Source organism: Pectinophora gossypiella, chromosome 8 (genome assembly GCF_024362695.1).
Source record: "Pectinophora gossypiella chromosome 8, ilPecGoss1.1, whole genome shotgun sequence".
NCBI lineage: Eukaryota > Metazoa > Arthropoda > Insecta > Lepidoptera > Gelechiidae > Pectinophora > Pectinophora gossypiella.
Genome location: NC_065411.1, coordinates 5,312,367 through 5,327,913, shown reverse-complemented (window position 1 = coordinate 5,327,913; position 15,547 = coordinate 5,312,367). Strand labels below are relative to the sequence as shown.

Genomic DNA, 15,547 nt, shown 5'->3' with positions numbered 1-15,547 from the left:
ATGGATTGGTCTCAGTATAGTTCACATGTTAGAACCAAGTGTTGGGAACGCAAACACAGGTACACTTGATTTGCAAAATTAATTGGCTAAACAAGTTAGTGCGAACGACGAATCTATTAAACACGTCATAGAAGAGACGAGAGGAATGGGAAGACCAAAAAGAACTTACATTGAACGAATTGAAGAGAAGGCGAACGTCGTGTTTTATAAGAAAGTGAGAGAATTGGCCTTTGATAGACAAGAATGTAGAATGCTACACCGACAAAAGCGTGGCTGTTACATTAATGATGATGATGAAACAAGTTCGTGATAAATACATAATATATAGATAAGCAGACACCACGGAATTCATCTTACTACGAACCTGATACACAACATTCGCTTCTTCCACTCTCATCAAAGTCTTCATGCGTACTCGCCAGTTTAGAGTACTTTAACTGGTCTAAAGTACTCTAAGGCCTGGGCCTTTCTTTAAAACATCCTACCATGCTTTTTTTTTCAACACGACTCGAAAGTTTTTTATGGAGTCTCCGCTTTCCGGGTTGCAAAAACGCCAGACATGAGTCACTTTAGAAAAGGGATTTCCCAAAATTTCCAAAATCACGGACTACTATTTCTCATACTTATATCTCATGGTGACAATTCCATAAACATTAGAAAACGTAATTAGGCAGTATTCGTAAACAAACTCAAAACGATGCGCTTACCATCAAACGGCATTTCATTTCTTTTTTACTAAAGTTTAATTACTGTTTGATTTTAAGGGCCATATCTCAATAGAGCCATCGGTACGGCAATGCAGGATGTAAGGGACAAGTCACAGGGACTGTAATCTGGAACCTGATAGAGGGCAGCAGTAACTGTTAGTACTATTCAGAGGCGGAGGACAGGAGTCCTAGTATGGCTCTGTACTAGACTACTCTGTGCGCCATCCCACTTGCGTCAGACAGAGTACTGCAGGGCGGAAGGCAAGAGCGAAACCACTGCCCTATTTTTCCCTAAAAAAGTAACATGGAAAATGCTGCACCGACAAGAGCGTGGCTCTTAAATTGATGATGATGATCTCAATAGGACACCATTTGCGCGGCCGTGGTTGGGCGACTATGGTTTTCAAGTAGTAACAAATTGTATACAGTTGACAACACATGTGTTGCTTCCGCCAATTACAAGACACCATCAGTAAAGGTTCATTGACAATTTATCACGTTCCGGTATTTTGACAGAAACACATGACGTTGCCATTTTAGCGCCAGTCGACAAAACGACATTATATCGGCAGACTCGATAAAATAAAAACATAAACAAACCTATATACGTCCCACTACAAGCACAGGATTCCCTTTAGGCTGACGGCGTATGGAAAACTCCTACAAACACTGTGACAAAATTTAACAGCCTCTGTGGGCTAGTGGTTAGAGCGTTAGGCTCACGATCTGGAGGTCCGGGTTCGATTCCCGATGGGGACATTGTCGAAATCACTTTATGAGACTGTCCTTCATATTTTGGTAAGGACTTTTCAGGCTTGGATCACCTGATTGAGTATGCTCCATATCCCCTCTGGTTGATAAAGGGGAAGCCTGTGCCCTGCAGTGGGATGTATATAAGCTGTTTATGTGTGTATGTGTGCGCATTTTAGCCCTGCCGAAGAGGTCGCGTTTGTACAACTACCCACATCTTGTTGGTGCCACGACAGTGGTACCATGGTGTCGTAGTGAAATAGGGGTCCTATTTCCCAGGGGCCCTGTAAGGATGTGACGTACCAAGAGACAAGATGGTACCATCCACGGCTACAGTGTTATAAACACAAGCTCATTAAGTTTTCCCGAACCTAATCCTTCTAGGATTACGCACTTTGTAAGGAACAGGCATAATCGCGACTAAGCACGTCCCACGCAAACAGAGCCTCCGTTATTTCATTATTCTCTTGTAAAGTTGGATGTAAGTCTTAGTAACTTATTCGCATTTATATGAGACTGTTGATTGTTTGGAGATAATTTGTTATTTCAATAAAATAATTTAGATCCTATGCTTTTTACGGGAAGCGCCGTTTCGAACCTCGGTACTGAACCTTCACTAGTGAAATTATTAATTTATCGTAAGTGCAGTTTTCACTAACACAGTTGTCTCGACCAGTTATCCAGACGGCGATACGGCTCACCACCTAGATAGATGATGATGATGATGATCTCTCCGACCGATTTCGGCCATGGCGACCACTTCACTTCACTTCTGGCGACCTAGATAGATATATAGATAAAATACTTTATTGAGAACCATGGACACCAAATACAGAGATAAGGACAACATATACAGAAAAGCACAACAGGCGGCCTTATTGCTCATGCAGCAATTGCACCTATCACGTTGGTCCAACAGAAATCTCGATGAAGTCCGGGAACTTAGTTCATCTTGTGATTGATGTGCCTCTGCCTACCCGAATTGGAATATAGTCGTAAGCTTATTTTATGGTAAGTATGCATTTTACTAGTCTATGACGGTTAAACAAGTTACGAACTATTTCGAAAAGCGACAGTGACATAAAATGTATGGGATTGACTTTTATCATCACGGTCATGTAAAGTAATCGTTTGCAACGAACAACAGTAACCGAGTCAGGCAGTTCTTACCCAGTAGACTTAGAAATGTGTAAATCAGCAAGCAGTAAAAACTGTATGCAAATATATTCAGTGATTCTTGAGATACGCTCCACTAGGCTTCCTTTAATATACATGATGTCTTCTCAATTTTCAAAAACAGAGACATTTGGTGGCTTCACGTTTCTTCTCATGTTTTCCTTATTTACCATAGGTTGTCTCTGGTATAAAAAATAAACCATAAAATATTCAATGCAAGCTTGATAACACATACGAACACACGCACAAGACACGGAAAAATAATAATGAAACTGTTATAGGAAAAAAATCCAAATCAAATCAAAACAAATACATCTCTCTATTTAAGAGCTGCGCTCTTGTCGGTGGAATAACCGCCATTTCTCTCTTCTTCCCGCCAAAACCTGCACCTCCCGATACGACACGACCTGCACCTTCTCTTTTATTTGTTTCATAAATGTTACACAACAACAATGTAACATTTATGAAATACACCTTATTGTACAAAAAAAATTTCTAACAATCGGACAACACATGATTACAGTGAGTGATGTGATCCAGCCGATTTCGGCTACGGCAACTGCTTCAACTCCGACGTTCATGTTCTCGCATGTGATATATAGGCATGTGAGCACACCATTTAAATATGTATAATTGAGCGCCGCAGGATGACAGTACAAAATGGGTAGCCTTACTGTATACAATATAAACGTTATAAACATATCTTTAACTTACTTTCCATTTCGATAAAAGATCTATGACAAAAATGGCTCCTTTCCGACATCACCATGGGAGCACTTACAAAACAATAACGCAAATAGTGTCATATTTACCCGGACGCGAGAGACGCGAAGATATTCTTGGCATTTCTCAAATTACCTACCAGGGTATCCGTGGGGAGGGTTTAATCACCAACCCTTTTGCGATAGACCCTTGACAATAATAATATATTCAATATCCGCAAATCATCGTCTTCTCGGAGATAATATAATTTGCCAGTGTTGTGGGACTAGGGTCTCGTAAACTCGTTTTATTTCCATTCTCTAATCAGGCGCTGGCAGCTTGAGCTGTGGCCATTATTGTAGAGGTATATATGTATAGATAGCATGCATGTACGAAGGAGAGACAGATACATAAACAGCCAACTGGCCCCAATTCCTGCAGACACCTCCTAATTGTATTTTAATTTATACCAGTAATTTTCTTATCCACCGAAAAAGAAAAGGACGGACAATTGACAGCTGTCAATTTTAAGATAAATGAGTGAATGAATGAATAACCCAGGCGAATAAAACAGGCATCTCGTTGGTATGCAACTCGTTTAACGTGTGCTGTCAACTTAATTCTGACAAGTTATTGGCCAATATAAAATTTTAGGAGGGATTTTTTAAATGTCTGCCTAAAATTGACGTGTGTTCCATAAAATGTATGACTGTCGATTACCTGTTTGTAATTAGCACCTATATAGGCCTATCCTCAATCAGCTGACGGGGCATGAAAATATATACTCTACCACACTGCCACGCTTGCGGATCGGTGATGTAATACGGCTAGCAGCTAGCCGGTGTCAACAGCTCTGCCTTCCGAGTTCCTTTCGAGCACAGAATCCTCTTACTTGGACAATCAGCTGAATAGGGAATCAAACCCGAACCTCTCGACCCTTACGCTCTATCCACGAGATCACTGAAGCTGTTATCAGACTGATATCAGACATTCTCAAAAAATACTCTTTTGACTTAGGTTGGGAAAACCTAACAATAAAACAAAAGAAAACCGAAATTAAAGTAGGTACTTAGCCACTCAATTCAAAACCTTTACTTATATTAGGGAAGGACATTGACCAAATCGAGGATGTCGTTAAAAAAGGTACGTTCAGTACGTACAAACTGACGTACGTAGTATGAACTGGCACACGTGTATGAATCGATTGATGAATGTGAAGGAAGCAAGAAAATTAAATAAATAAATAAATAGAAACTTCTAAAAAAGGGTTATTAAAGGTTAGTAATTATTTAGAAGATATGAATGCATGGGATTAGCTGTCTGGCAACTAAAATTAGGCGGCCAAATTACTAAATTGTACTACAAAGAACGTCTAGAGCCCTGTATCGTAGTGTTTCTTGCAGCTTCTTTTCTCCGGCTATATAGGTTGTGAGAAGCTGCAGTCGTTTTAAGCGGATGAGACGTTCGTTATGTAAAAATTGACGATTCAAAGTGTAAGTACTTGTATGTTACCTACTGAATAAAGATAAAGATACTTTTGAAATTGAATTTAAATGTTTATTTTTTTATGGACATTTATACCTACTGAACAATAAAATAAAATAACACTGAAGAAATTACGCCATCATTGTCTCAATAAAAGTGCGATTAAACTTCGGTGTGGAAGTCTCACGAACTAAGTGAAACTTTATTGCTTTTTACTATAGCCGCGGCAAAAAAATCTCAAGCCGTTCTTACTAACAAAACTTTTTTAAATACAATTAGTACTTAACTCAATTTCCTCTTCAAGCGATTTCAAAAGATTTTTAAAGTCTGTTTCTTATTCCGATCGGGTCGGAAATCAAGTGTGCTACAGACTCCCCATCGGCCTTGGTTTCTCAAAGTCGCATTTCACAGGCTATAGCCAGAACATGAAACTTCAATACAAATACAAGAAAATACACAAGCAACAATGGATTATTTACGAGGTTTTAGTTTGTATCTGATAGGTATACGCAAAGTGCGTAATCCTAGGAGGATTAAGCAAGGGTAAATTTTAATTGGCTTGTATTTAAAACACGGTTACAACGGTCGCTATGGAGTACAAAAGGGACATTACGACACAATGTTGTAAGAATGCGACCACATGACGCGTTGTGTGTGCGTTGTGACGCGCATAATGAAGAAAAAAGGTTACAGAGACAAAGAGGGCATGGATGATGTTAGCCAACAGTGTAGTGCCGTATTATATGTGCGGTCAGTACACTAACACAAGCAACCACTTTCACTTGCTGTGCCTTAAATAGAAAGAAAACACGCTTTAGTTTATAGACAGAAGATGTTGGAGAATGTTGAATGTATACTCATTGATTAAGTATCATATTTCAAGCCAATAAATTATAGTCTGTTCTATTTTTATTTTAATGTAATGAAGAAGTCTGTGTATTCATGTTAGTCCTCTGACGGTATTGAGGGAGATAGTTGTGCGACGTAGTTGTATTGATTTGCGACACTGCATTGTTGTGTGCCACTTTATGCGTTGAAGTCATAATTTTGCGACGACGCAACGCACTGACAACGCCCGTGTGGTGTCACCCTAAACGGAACTCATTCATTCAATGTATTTTTGCTTGTTAATGTTCTTTTAACCGTGGTAATCCCTCCTTGTACCTTTGTCCCTGTCGTGAGTTTGAAAGGATATCCATAAATAGGTAACGAACAATGTTTAATAGAATGTGAATACGTGTTTTATATGTGCCGATGGAGTTCTAAAGCTAAAAGAAGACCAAAATTCTAACCTAATTGTACCTACGAATGATCAGTTTTATATGGAATTATAATCATTATTACATAATAAATGAAAGAAGATGTGTCAGGGGCTTGAGTCCTTTATGCAATTACCCTATGTGCTACCGTATACAAGCTAGGAAAGCCATAACATGTATACTCGTTTCAAAACATTATTTTAAATTAATACGAGCTTGCGCAGAGCATCCTTTTCAAATCTTCTGTATGCTGTGTTTACAAGATGCTTTTACTACAAATTTAATATTATAATACTTATAAACTGCATCTTCTTTGAGAATTGATGTGTAATATCTTATAGTATTTTGTAATTAAATTTTATTTTTATAGATTTGGCGGAGATGGGTGCCATCGGTACAGCAATGCAGGACAGAAGAGGCGAGTCACAGGGACTGTAACCTGGAACCTGACAGAGGGCAGCAGTGACTGTCGGTACTATTCAGAGGCGGAGGACAGGAATCCTAGTACGGCTTTAAAATAGACTTCTCTAGGCGCCATCCCACTTGCGTCAAACAGAGCACTGCGGGGTGGAAGGCAAGAGGGAAACCACTGCCCATCGTAAGGTGACGATACTAATTATAAATACATAAGTAAATGGATTTAGAAATGGCACCTGACGGATTAAAAATGTCACATCAAAGCAATTCATCTAAAAAAGCAATATTGCTATTTGACATTTGTTTGCATTGCACACATTTTGGATGAATTGCTTCGATTTTACCCCCTTGGTATCTTTAAGAACGATCAGTTTCCTGAATTTATCCCATTTTGTTCTACATCATACTCATGCAATCGAGCCAGGGCAACTCTCGTTTGGAATCATCGGAACCATTCTCGATGTCATTTCGTTTGACCATAACAGTTGCCATTAGTGGACACTATGTAATGAACTCAAATGACCCCTAAAGCAACAGCTAAAATAATCGTTCAGTTTTACTATTATTGTGTGAATTGCTGTCATCTGTATTAAAGGCTTTAAGACCTTCGATCCATGTTCAAATAAAGAGGACAAGCTCTTTATTTCAAACTAACGACCTCTTTCTTAGCTCAGTTCTAGACTAGATCTTACTTTAACTTGAGTCAATATAAACTTTTGCTGTTTTGGGCCCTAAGGATTCCTTTAAACGGATGTAAGTAATACAAAACGTTCACAAGAGGAGCGAAGACAAACGAAGGAACGGAACAAAGAACGGAATGATTGACCGAAATCTCTAATAATATTATAAAATACTTACGAAAATAACTTCTCGTATGTTTGTATGTTCACCACGCCAAAACTACTGAACTGATTTTGATAACATTTTGTACAGAGTTAGATTAGACTATAGGAAAGAACATAGCATAGTTTTTTATATATTCAGAAATATTTATAAATGTAGTCGCAGGCAGATGTAAGTAGGCGATCATTAAAATAAAATTAAAATGCGTCATAATCAATGTTGGGTTAAATCCATGCACTGAAATTACCAGAGAATTTTAAAGAAAATCCCAGAATAAACGCACTAAAAAAAACATCCTAAATGGTACGCTAGTTGGCCAATCAATCCTTTTTAAGTTTCGTTGTTTCTGCGCCATTCGCAAATGCTTTTCCAAATTGTGGCTCCCGAATTCCAATCTGGGGAAACGTTGCGTTGCGTGTGGCCAAATGTCTTTTTTGCCTGACGGGCCTCTGTTACTGTGTAAAGCTACAATCACACGTGAAGATTGCTTTATTCTGGAAATAATTAAGACATCCATATGAGGAAGCAGAAAGAGTTTACATGGAACAAGTTAAAGAGAAGGCGAACGTCGTGTCTTATAAAAAAGTCAAAGATTAGTCTTTGATAGACAATGAGAGTTAAGAATGCTACACCGACAAGAGCATGGCTCTTACATGAATGATGATGATCAGTACATAGTTCGGGCTGATCTAGAGTACCCCTGGATTCGCATGCGGTTTACTACTCGTAATATTATAGAAAATACTCGTTATATAAGAGACGCGCCGTAAAGATACTCGAGGTAAAGAGATTCGCCGTAGCGGGAATCGCTGTTCGGCGAGTCGCTGTCAAAGCAATAATTCGAAATAAAATGTTAGGGAACCCAAGTCAAGCCGAGTTCGAGCCGCTAATTAAGTACCTAGCAGAAAAACACTTTGCCTAGTCTTAAAAATATCACAAACATAATACTTTCAACAAAAATTTCGGGTATAACTAAATTATCTTCTTGTCGTGCCTCTCCATTACTGGATGTTGGCGATGTACTCGTGGAATGTGTGCTTATCCCTGGCCATACGGAATAGCTCTTCGACCGTCGTCACTTACGTCCACTAAAAACTAAATTAAAACATAAATATGAAAAATGCACGCCATCCGGTATAATTCCATTCAATTTATTTAAAAAATGCTTTGCTCGCAATACTGCATGTAATAAATGAACATATTATTAACCAAAAGAATAGACAACCTACCTTGAATCGTCTCAAAAGAATAAACACAAATTGTGCGACGCATCCTTTGTTCCTTTTTCTTTATGAAACGTTTCAAATCCGCGTCTTTTGAGTATTTTTTTTATTTCAAGCTTGCCACTAACGATCCGAGAAGTGGTTTTAAACCTGGCATTGCACGGATTTAAGGAATATTTAAACTTAAAGAATATCATTTCACTTGTTTTTATACTTACTTAATTTTGAGTTTTATTCTTCAAACTGTCAAAAACAATGTTAAAATTGGAATATAAACTTTTCCAGTCTTATCAGCCTTTATCCAGAGACCTACTTCGACAAAAGTGTTTCAAGAATCCCTGATAAACTGTCAGCTACTCTATCAGCCGGATTGGTTGTCTGGGAGCTGAGCAGTGCTATAGATAAATTTTGCGTTCTATCGGATACAGTTATCAGCAAGAGATGAAACCAGTCCCAAATCGTTAAGTGTACATGTACACCTCGCTTTCGACGACAATTTGGCGAACTAAAAAACACATGGACATAATAAAACGATTCATGCGCTCCGGCTTAGTACAAGGCATCTAACAGTATAAACCTGGGTACACGGGCCATGGATATAGCCCATCGTTGCACATTTAACAGTTATAGCTTTCCGAATACGATATGCGACCGACGTTCGCCAGGTATTACCCGTTTTATTGCATTCAATTTTATTTTATAACCCCTTCATTTTAGAGATGAGCTCTCACTACTTTTGCGGTTGTAGTGCTAAATATTTTTCTTTTCTGGACGATATAATAATACGTACATACAAAGATAAGCGTACGGTCTCCACATATCATTTGAAGACAACTTTTGTGACCATCAGAATGGCCGATCACCCGTATTTTTTTTTTGTTTTTTTTTTAGTTGAAGTGCTGCTCAATAATTGCTGCTCTCCAATCCTAAGCCGAGAAATACAAAACTTTAGTTATACTATTCTCAAAATTTTCAATTTAATACTGACTAGATATTATATTTTCTTGTATTAAGTACTAATCCTTATTTGGTTTTAGTTTTGTAAATATTTTTTGCATTCCAAATTGCGACAAAACATAATAATAATCTTTACAGTACCATGTTTTATGAGCAAATAAATATGAATTCGAATTTTGAATTTGAAGTTAAGTACGTCAAAAATACCTATACAAATAAATCATATTTATTATGACTTGAACTTTTGATGTTATAGATTACATTTTCAACATTCTGATACATAATTTTGCCTTACATATTTTTAATTTATTCTGTAATATTTTAAAAATATCATTCTACTCAACAGAGTTATTTTTGGACAACACTATCGATTGAATTTGTCATCAGATAGATCTTTTGGCATTAAACTCTTTATTTGAAGCATAAATGAGATTTTAATGTTGAAACGGTCGTGTCAAATTGTTATTGGACCCAGTAAAACGGAACACCTAATTCACGTCACATATAATTCCAAAGATTTAAAAGGATTCTCGTGATCACACGACAGCAAAGTAGGGTAATATTTTTCAAGTACATAGAAACAGTAAAAATCAAACGTTATAATTTCTGCACAGGCGGCACGGGTTCCGGCGCAGATAGACGCAGCGAATAAAATTTGTCCAGCTATTAGACGCAGCCTTCGATATAAATCGCCCACGCAGGAATCCGTGCCGCGGGCGCTGTATTTTCCAGCAATGATTACTATTAAAGTGAGAAGCTATCCGTTTTTTTTTTATCTTAGTGTGCTGTGTTTAGTATGTAATCTACTTGAGATTTTATTGTTCAACATTTTGTTTAAATAAGTACTTAAAAGACCTTACTTTATTTCCATTCTCGTTATGTTTAGGTAACAAAGGGAGCAAAGCTAAAAAGGTTGGTTACCTTTTGTCACTATTCCTTACTATAGGTGCAAATGTAAAGATGGATACGTTTAAAGAAAAGTACAGTTCCTTTTCTTGCGGAAATTGTAGAAAGCGACTAGAGAATTCTAAGACGGGAAGAGTTCGTTAGTGAGGTACATAACTATACCTCAAACCTGACTGAGATAGTTCTCACCTAGTGTAATTATAGCGTATAGTACGTCGTAAATACTGTTACCTGTCTCTTAATATAATCTTGAACACACATGCTTGAACAAATTAAACACACATGAACAAATTAAATGCTATTTTCATTTAAACGAACAATAACTTTTTATCAGCAGCAACAAATTATTGAAATAGTGCCCTTAGCGAATAGTTTGTCGGAGATAAATATCTGAAGGGAAAAGGGTTTTGTAATAAGCGAAAGGGGCGGATCTCGACTTGTAAGTAAGTAATTGACGGAACCCTGAGATGACAAATATTCATGGAATTGTGTACTAAAAAGACAAGTAGAAAAAGGCCTTTGAAAGCAATTGTATAGTTTTAAACGTGAACAACTATTATATTATTTAATTTTATTATTGGTAGGATTTAAGGCTAACACTAACTGTTCTCGCGTGGGGTTTTAGATCAATGACCGACTTCATTTCACAAAGTGATTTCGACAATGTCCCCATCGGGAATCGAACCCGGACTTCCAGAACGTGAGCCTAACACTAACCACTAAACCAAGGAGACTGTTCTTTTCTGCTGCTGCCCTTTTCCTGAGCTGTCCTTTGTTTTTTTGGCTTGTATCACCTGATTATCTGAAAAAGTAAGATAATTCCGTGCTTCGGAGGGCAAGTTAAGCCGTTGGTCCCGGCTGTTAGCTGTAAAAACACCTCCACTAACCCGCACTGGAGCAGCGTGGTCGAGTATGCTCCATATCTCCGCCGTTTTATTGAGGGGAGGCCTGTGCCCAGCAGTGGGACGTAGGTATATAATTATAGGCTGTTTATGTTATGTAAGTATGTCATATGGGACCGACCGTATTCTCCTGGTGTCAGGATTACCATTGAGCCGCCCCTGACAAGGCTCATGTAACGAGTCCTTTAAGTAAATAGTCGCCGAAACCGATTGCTTAACGAACCCTTCGCAGCAGGGATTATCTTACCTTCCTACAATCGGGTGATCAGGTTACAATGTCGTAACCAAACCAAAGATCACAACACAAAGTGATTTCCCCACCGGGATTCGAACCCGGGACCCAGCTCTCCTTCTTACTACTTAGCGGCTTACGGCTATTTGAGACTAAAGTAAGACCCCAAAGGGGGTGAGGTCAGCGCTGGATACTAATTAGTACGGGGCAAAGAGTAACGTTTCTTCCATACGTAATATTTTTTTTTATTATATGGCTCTATATATATTTGACATCGACATGACATGGCACGTCCGAATCCAAACCTAGAACTGACTTCAAATCTATGTATATAACCATAATATATTTCAGCCCCCTAGCATTATCCCGTTTTCCACATGGTCCGCTTATCTAAACTGAAGATTCGACAGGTCCGGTTTTTTACAGAAGCGATCGCCTGTCTGACCTTCCAACCCGAAGGGAAAACCATCCCAATACAGGTTACCTTCATATATGATAGCGCGACAGCGAAATATTGAAAATCTAAATATTATGTTAACTGTAAACAACACGTGCGGCTAGCAAACAAACAACACCTGCACTTGTTTACGACACACGTGCAAGGTACGGTAGTGGGGACAACCCTTATAAGACGGCGAGCCGCACGAGTTGCACCATTCTTGTGTCGAACTCCGTACAGAGAACATCCAATAAAAGTAACCCGTGACAGTGAACCATTGTTTAACTGGCGCTATGCGTCCTCCACAAAGGTCACTGTTACCTTGGGATCAGAGTATAATATTCGTACTTTAACATCAGAAGTAGAGGATCGTCCTGCTGCCCACCCATTATATTGAAAAAGACGGCCACAAAGGATGAAACTAAGTTTCAAATACTCGTATTATCCTGATAAGATAATAATCGTGGATGGAGTCAGGTGTTTAATTAATTAAAACTAAGGCTAAACTTGGAATTGGACCTGAATATAAAAATTGGACCTGGACTTGAGCCATGGCATATTCATCACAATGTCTATGTACTGTCAGGATCGAGGATAATGGTGCCTACCTGCATTTGAATACTATTGTTACGGTGAGTCGTTTTCATACTGGAACTTTATTGTTATTGACTTCATTGCTGGGTGTATTTTAATTTTTAATAATGAGGAAATTGATTTCAAATTAACTTGGAAAGTACTATTTCTCTTTATTTTAAAACAAAATTGACGAGATATATTCCCGCAATACGTGTCAATCATAATTCAAACCGCGTTTTCAAATCGGTTTTCATCATTGTCAAATCTTGGTATTTTGGTCTAAAAATGTTTTGAATTGGTGCAGACACGCTAACGCTGCGTGGTTTAAGCTGTATTTTCTCACTCCAAGCAATAAAGAAATAAACTTTCGTTAAATTACAACGTGATTTGTAATCTACCGTCATTAATCAAATCTTTATAAACCGATTGAAAGAGTCATGTGAATGTGATAATACACCTAGTTATTTTGTTTCATGTGACCACTGCTAAATGACGACGAGTGAATGACAAACGGCGAAGGCGTTACAGCATGGCACACTCTGAGAGTGGCAGCCGTGCCGCGTGTGTGCCGTGTGGTGGTGACTTCGTGGCAGCGTATTGTATACTAAGCTGGCGCTTGATTGCCGATAGCCGCCATTTCTTTTAATAGATTATCAGAATGACCGAACAATCTTCAGAAAGCAAGAAACGTTTCGATTCCAAATGTGCTAAAGTAAAATTATTTCATCCAGGAGACTTTGTGCTTTGTAAAGCAACCCAATGGTCTAAAAACAAGCTAGGTCCTAAATATTTAGGGCCATATCAAATTGTAAAAATTATTGGCAATAATCGATACGAAATACAAAGTCTTCGTCCTGGCCAAAAAAAAAATACTACAATAGCTCATGAACATCTCAGATTAATACCAAACCCGAATTTAGAATGATCCGTGATAGCAGTTTACAAGAAATAAAAAAAAATGGTTGTAAAAGTCACTTGTCAAAACAAGCCACAAAATAGCCTCTGAGTTCATCGAATATTCCTGAGACTGGAACTGCTGCTAATCCAAGCAACTAAAGCCTCTGAGTTTGGCAAACGTCCCTTTCACCATGATGTTGTTGAAACAAGCTATATTTTCGGCCGCTGAGTTTGTCAACTGAACTTTCAGCCAGAACAAGCTTATAACAATTTAAGCCTCTGAGTCTGGCGAAAAGTAAAATCACCAGAAGCAACAACCAACAAATATCAAAAACAAGCCACAAAATAGCCTCTGAGTTCATCGAATATTTCTGAGACTGGAACTGCTGCTAATCCAAGCAACTAAAGCCTCTGAGTTTGGCAAACGTCCCTTTCACCATGATGTTGTTGAAACAAGCTATATTTTCGGCCGCTGAGTTTGTCAACTGAACCTTCAGCCAGAACAAGCTTATAAAAATTTAAGCCTCTGAGTCTGGCGAAAAGTAAAATCACCAGAAGCAACAACCAACAAATATCAAAAACAAGCCATAAAATAGCCTCTGAGTTCATCAAATATTTCTGAGACTGGAATGAATGTCAATTCTAACAACTAAAACCTTTGAGTTTGGCAAACGTCCCTTTCACCGTGATGTTGTTGAAACAAGCTATATTTTTGGCCGCTGAGTTTGTCAACTGAACCTTCAGCCAGAACAAGCTTATAAAAATTTAAGCCTCTGAGTCTGGCGAAAAGTAAAAACTATTTGGTTGATTAACATCTTCACCCATTTTAATCCGATCTTTGAACAAATAACGGACTAGGAAACTATTATTTTTTAATTTGTGAGATCGTATCGATGGAACGATATAGACTTACAACTGGGCGTAACAATGCAATTTAAAGAATGAAACGATTATTATTGAATTTGCCAATTGTAAGCTCGTGTCGATGCACCGATATAGACTTACAACAACTGACTTAACAGCACAAATACTTAGTTACAAATTGAATATGCTACTACAGTGAACTAAAAGATACCCTTGTTTCAGAATAAACGCAAGCTCAGAGCACGAGCTGCGTATCAGTATGGCCGTGATAGCGCGACAGCGAAATATTGAAAATCTAAATATTATGTTAACTGTAAACAACACGTGCGGCTAGCAAACAAACAACACCTGCACTTGTTTACGACACACGTGCAAGGTACGGTAGTGGGGACAACCCTTATAAGACGGCGAGCCGCACGAGTTGCACCATTCTTGTGTCGAACTCCGTACAGAGAACATCCAATAAAAGTAACCCGTGACAGTGAACCATTGTTTAACTGGCGCTATGCGTCCTCCACAAAGGTCACTGTTACCTTGGGATCAGAGTATAATATTCTTACTCTAACATATATTTATACCACTAAATAAAAACCAAATGCTCGCAAGATCTACGTGGAAAACATTACTTGTACAAACTTAACAAAATTTAAATTAAGGAAGAATCTTATCAAGGAAGAAGTAAAGATATAATTAAGTAAGCAAAAATAAAAAAAAACTGCTAGAAGAAATAAGCGCCTGCTAAGTAACGGCTCGCTTCTTATCTACCAAACAAACGGTAATAACAGCTACACCTTAACACGCTTGTGATAAATCCTTGAACTACAGCCCAAATTATGAACTTAAGTCTATGAGGCGTAGAATTCACTACGCAGTGTATAAATTACACAAATGATGTATAAACTTTCTTATTTTTCCATGCATGTTGCAAAAAATGATAGAAAGTTAATAATCCATACTAATATTATGCATATATGTATATATATATATATATATATATATATATATATATATATTTATAGAGGTATATATTTTTATTAACGGTATTTTTAGTTACGTTGGTATCATATTTTTGAAAATCGTGATAAAATGTCGCATTGTGTGAGTGTGCGCAATGTGTGATTAGTAAGAAATTAGTAAAATAGAAAAAAGAGAACGTTTTTTGTCAGTTTTAGATCTGTCTTTATTTAGTAATCAGAATTTCTTAATTTATTT

At 37.8% G+C, this 15,547-nt stretch overlaps 1 protein-coding gene and 1 long non-coding RNA gene across 2 annotated transcripts in view; one reads left to right on the top strand and one right to left on the bottom strand.

Moving 5' to 3' along the window:
* Window positions 1–15,547, bottom strand: part of LOC126368912 (uncharacterized) — a 108,879-nt gene that overhangs the window by 81,359 nt on the left and 11,973 nt on the right. The gene's annotated exons all lie outside the window — the stretch shown is intronic.
* Window positions 12,052–13,489, top strand: LOC126369018 (uncharacterized). The gene is made up of 2 exons (XR_007566644.1): window positions 12,052–12,475; window positions 12,585–13,489. It is a non-coding gene; the product is annotated as an uncharacterized LOC126369018 (long non-coding RNA).